The following is a 5249-nucleotide window of genomic DNA, read 5'->3' as shown; positions in this document are numbered from 1 at the left end:
TTTGGGTGTCTTCCTTCTTGGTATTTTTGGAATAGTTTGAGAAAAGTAGGAGTTATTTCTTCCCTGTTCACTAAAATTCACCTGTGGAGCCTTCCAGTCCAGTCCAGGGCTTTTGATTGCCAGGAGTTTTTTTATTACTACTTCAATTTTACTAGTTGTTATCAGTCTGCTTCTTCTTGATTCAGTTTTGGAAGATTACATTTCTAGAAATTTTTGCATTTCATCCATGTTGTCAAATTTTTTGTCATACAGTTGTTCACAGTAATTTCTTACAATCCTTGTATTTCTTTGGTGTTGTTGTGATTTCTCCTCTTTAGTTTCTGATTTTATTTATTTGGGTCTTCTCTCTTTTTTATTGATGAGCCTAGTTAAAGATTGTTGATTTTGTTTATCCCTTCAAAGAACAAGTTCCTGGTTTTATCGACCCTTTGAATAGTTCCTTTAGTCTCTATGTCACTTAATTCTTCTCTGATATTGATTATTTCCTTCCTTGTTCTTATTCTGGGCTTCTTCTGTTGTTGTTCCTCTAGTTCTTGTAGATGTAGGGTTAGGTTGTTTGAGATTCTTCTATCATTATTAGATAGCTTGTATTGCTATAATCTTCCCTCTCAGGACTACCTTCACTATGTGCCATAGGTATTGGGCTGTTGTGTACTCATTTTCATTTGTTACCATAAACTTTTAAATTTATTCCTTGATCTCATTGTTAACCCATTCATATTTAAATGCATGTTATAAAGTCTCCAAGAATCTGAAAGATTTTGAGTTTTTTTTTTCTTGAGTTGGGTTTCTAGTTTCAAACTGTTGTGATCCAAGAAGTTGCTTGATATAATTTCAATTTACCCAAATTGTTGAGACTTGTTTTGTGTCCTACCATGTGGACTCTCTTTGAAAATGTTCTATGTGCATTTGACTGTATATTTTGCTGTCTTGGGGTGGAAGTATTTGTATATATCAATTAAGTTCATTTGATCAAGAGTGTTGTTTAATGGCACAATATCCTTGGTGTTTCTTTGCTTGAAATATTGCCCATTGTTTACAATAGGATGTTAGAGTCCCTTACTATAAGAGTGTTGCTGTCGATATCCTTCTTGAAGTCCTACAAGATTTTCTTTATATATTTGGGTGCTCCTCTATTGAGTGCATATATGTTCCCAAGGGATATATCTTCTTGATGGATTGTTCCCTTAAGTATTATGAAATGACCTTCTTTGTCTCTTTTTATGGTCTTTGTTCTGAAATCTGTTTTGCCTGATATAAGTATTGCTACAGCAGCTTTTTTAAATATCTATTTCCTTAAAATATCTTTCTCTATCCCTTCACTTTCAGTCTGCATAGATATTTTGTCTGAGGTTGGTCACTTGTAGATAGCATACACATGAGTCACATTTTCTTATCCAATCAGCTACCTTATGTCTTTTGATTGGTGAATTTAATTCATTTACTTTTAAGGTTGTTATTGATAAGTACTTACTCATTGACATTTTTCCCTTTTGTATCTGTATTCCTCTCTGTCTCTCTCTGTTATTTCACCTTCTTAAATCAGACCTTTAATATCTCTTGCGACAGGTCCCCTTGACTGTGCACCGACCTCTCTGGCATGCACAGATGACCCCTCTCCCCCCACACACACTTTCCACAGGATACCTCTCTTCTCTACGCAGGATCCCCCCACCCCAAGCTGTACACCAACTCTTCCCAGCACTCAGAGCTTCTGTGGTTACTGAACATCAACATCTTGGTGGCTCTACTATTATCGCATGCTGATATGCAGAGAAGTTTAGCGGATATTCAACTCCTTTGCTCACACTGAGAAAAATCTCAAATGGAGAAAGTGAAGTACAGCAGGTATTACAAAGGAGTATTGCAGAGTTTATTACAGAAGGACGTTCAGATGTTTGTATTTAAATGTTTAAATTTATTTTTAATTAGACTTTCAGCCAAGATGGAGGCTTAGACTGACACACTTGGTCTCCCTTTACAACTGGAAAGGAATACAACTACCTCAAAACAAAAGATAACTAGAAATTCCAGAAAATAAAACTATACGGAAGCCCAACATATGAAGTTATAAACCAACGGCGCTCGTCAGGCAGGTAAGAAGAGCAAAAAGTGGGCAGTGCTGTCTGCAGTAGCACCAGGGACAGTGGCAGGAAGAGTGATCCTGGCTGCAGTCGAGCCACAGTAGCTCCCGACCCCAATGCTGGGAAAAGCAGCCACCGCATTGCCTCAGACAGTAAGGCCCAGAGGGTGGGAGGATGGATCCGGGTCTCCCAGCAGAGAATAATAGCAGGAATCCATCTTGGACCCCCCGCCCCCACACAAAGCAACACAGCCCTGCAAAATAGGTTGCAGATTCCCACCGGTCGCTGGGTAGTGATGACAAAGCACCACAGCACCGCAAAATAGGTTGCAGATCGCCACTGGTCACTGGGTGGTGATGACAAAGGACTACGGTGTGACGAAAAAGGTTACAGATTGCTGCCAGTCGCTGGGTTGTGATGAGTACACAGGCTCTGCACCCTATAGTTGACCCAAGAAAGAAAAACGCAAATCTGTCAAAATGAGGCAGACAACTGTAGAAATCCTGGTGGCGCAGCTCACCAGGCAACAGATGAATCTGACAGATGAACAAATAAGAAACCTGTCAGAGGCTCAGTTCAGAGCCATTGTTATAAGGTGGCTTACAAAATTAACAAAAGATTTTGGAAAAGACAAGAAAGGATTGAAAACCACTCATACTAAAAAGAACAAAACCACATATGAGACAAATAGTGAGGAAATAAAATCCAGAGCTCAAATCAGCAAACTGGAACATAGAGAAGGAACAAACAGTCGACCAGTGCGAAGAGAGGAAATAGGAAGCAAAGAAAGTGAGGAAAGGATCAGAAACCTCTGGGACAGCTATAAGAGACCGAACATAAGAATTATAGGATTGACAGAGGGCAAAGAAGAAGAACCAGAAATTGAAAAATTAAGTGAAAATATAATAAAGCAGAACTTCCCAAGCTTGGGGAAGGAAATACACTTACAGGTCCAAGAAGCACAGAGAGTTCCAGAAAAACTGGACCTAGGGAGAACCACTCCAAGACTCATTTTAATCAAATTGTCAAAAGTTAAAGATAAAGAGAGAATTTTAAAAGCAGCAAGAGAGAAGAAAAGAATCATGTACGAAAGAGTCCCAATTAGACTATCAGCTGATTTCTCAAGGGAGACTCTGCAGGCAAGAAGGGACTGGCAAGAAATATTCAAAGTAATGAAAATCCAAAATCTACAGCCACAAATATTCTATCCAGCAAAATTCTCATTTAGAATAGAAGGGCAGAAAAAGTGCTTCTAGGACAAAATAAAACTGAAGGAGTTCATTAGATCCAAACCACTGTTATATGAGATGTTAAAGGGACTGGTTTAGAAAAAGGAGAATCAAAACTATGAACACTAAAATGAAAACTGCAACACAAGAACCAACAACAGAAGCTAGGGAACTGAAACAAAGGCAAATTAAATAGGTAAAGATAGAAAAAAATTTCTAGACAATACAGCAAAATGAAAAAGATTGAAAGAATACAAAGAAGAAGTAAGGAAATTACAGGATAGCATAAGTAAAAACAATATCAGAATCATTGGAATTAAAGAGGGATCAGAAGAACAAGGAATAGAAAAACTGATAGGAGAAATAGTGACAGAAAATTTTCCCAACCTGATGAGAGAAAAAGTTATACAAGTTCAGGAAGCACAGAGAGTTCTAATGAAGAGGAACCCAAAAACAACCCACTCCAAGGCACATCACAATTAAAATGGCAACATTCCAAGACAAAGAGAGAATCCTAAAAGCAGCAAGAGAAAAACAGCAAATAACATTCAAGGGAGCTCCAATAAGGAAATCTATTGATTTCTCAACAGAAACTCTACAAGTCAGAAGGGAATGGCAAAAAATATTCCAAGCAATAAAAAAAAAAGGCCTACAACAAAGAATACTACACCCAGCAAGGCTCTCATTCGAAATGGAAGGTGAAATAAAAAGTTTCTCAGACAAAGGAAGACTAAAAGAATACATCTCCACCAAACCAGCATTGCAAGAGATGCTAAAGGGAATGTTCTGGGAGTGAAACCAATGCCTGGCTCTGAGCAACAGCAGCGTCACGGATGCCAAGGGTTTCCCTGGCCAATGTTTCTCTCTCCAGCCGAAAGCATGGGAAATATCTTTGCAAACCTCTTTAAGGGCCTTTTTGGCAAAAAAGAAATGCGCATTCTCATGGTGGGCCTGGACGCTGCAGGGAAGACCACCATCCTGTACAAACTGAAGTTGGGTGAGATTGTGACCACCATCCCCACCATAGGTTTCAATGTGGAAACTGTGGAGTACAAGAACATTAGCTTCACCGTGTGGGACGTCGGTGGTCAGGACAAGATCTGGCCTGTGTGGTGCCACTACTTCCAAAACACACAAGGTCTCATCTTTGTGGTTGACAGCAATGACTGAGAGCACGTGAATGAGGACCGAGAGGAGCTCATGTGGATGCTGGCGGAGGACGAGCTCAGGGATGCTGTCCTGCTCGTATTCGCAAACAAACAGGACCTCCCCAATGCCATGAATGCAGCCGAGATCACGGACAAGCTGGGCCTTCACTCTCTGCGCCATAGGAACTGGTACATTCAGGCCACCTGTGCGACCAGCGGGGACGGGCTCTATGAAGGACTGGACTGGCTGTCCAATCAGCTCCGGAACCAGAAGTGAGCCACACTCCTCTCCCCCCCCTCACTCCCTCCTTCACCCTTGCTTTCCTCTCATGTGGCAGCTGTGCCCCTGTGGTGTGAGTGCCAGAAGCTGTCTCCATGGTCGGTACCAGTGTGCTTCACCATGCTGTACATGTGCAGATGCAGCCTGCAACTGGGTTTTTATTTAATGTAAATAGTTCTCATTTCCAATGAGGCAGTTTCTGGTATTCTTATGCAATATTACTCAGCTTTTTCTATTGTAAAATGAGAATCAACCCACTGTTTAGTACTGAGGAGGGATTTTTAGGCACCCGGGGTCTCTAGGAGTCGCTGTCAGATCAGCCCAATGCTGTTCCTCTGGGCTTTAGATCTGTGTTGAGATCCATTTTGATGGTTGGTTTTTAACCCAAACTCAGTGCATTTTTTAAAACCGATACAAATACTAGACACTTGAACACAGAAGGGAGAAATGTGCCTAGTGTAGGTTCTGCAGTAACGGCTTGAGTCCAGTCTGCCTGTGGTCTCTCTCC

General features: G+C 40.8%; 1 pseudogene; it reads left to right on the top strand.

Moving 5' to 3' along the window:
• The first annotated feature begins 4130 nt into the window (after nucleotides 1-4130).
• Nucleotides 4131-4750, top strand: LOC150001893 (ADP-ribosylation factor 1 pseudogene; annotated as a pseudogene).
• The last annotated feature ends 499 nt before the right edge of the window (nucleotides 4751-5249 follow it).

The sequence above is a fragment of the Furipterus horrens genome, unplaced genomic scaffold (assembly GCF_987537825.1).
Source record: "Furipterus horrens unplaced genomic scaffold, mFurHor1.1.pri manual_scaffold_9, whole genome shotgun sequence".
Classification (NCBI taxonomy): Eukaryota; Metazoa; Chordata; class Mammalia; order Chiroptera; family Furipteridae; genus Furipterus; species Furipterus horrens.
The sequence above is the reverse complement of the archived record's forward strand: the minus strand, read 5'-3'. Positions and strand labels throughout refer to the sequence as shown.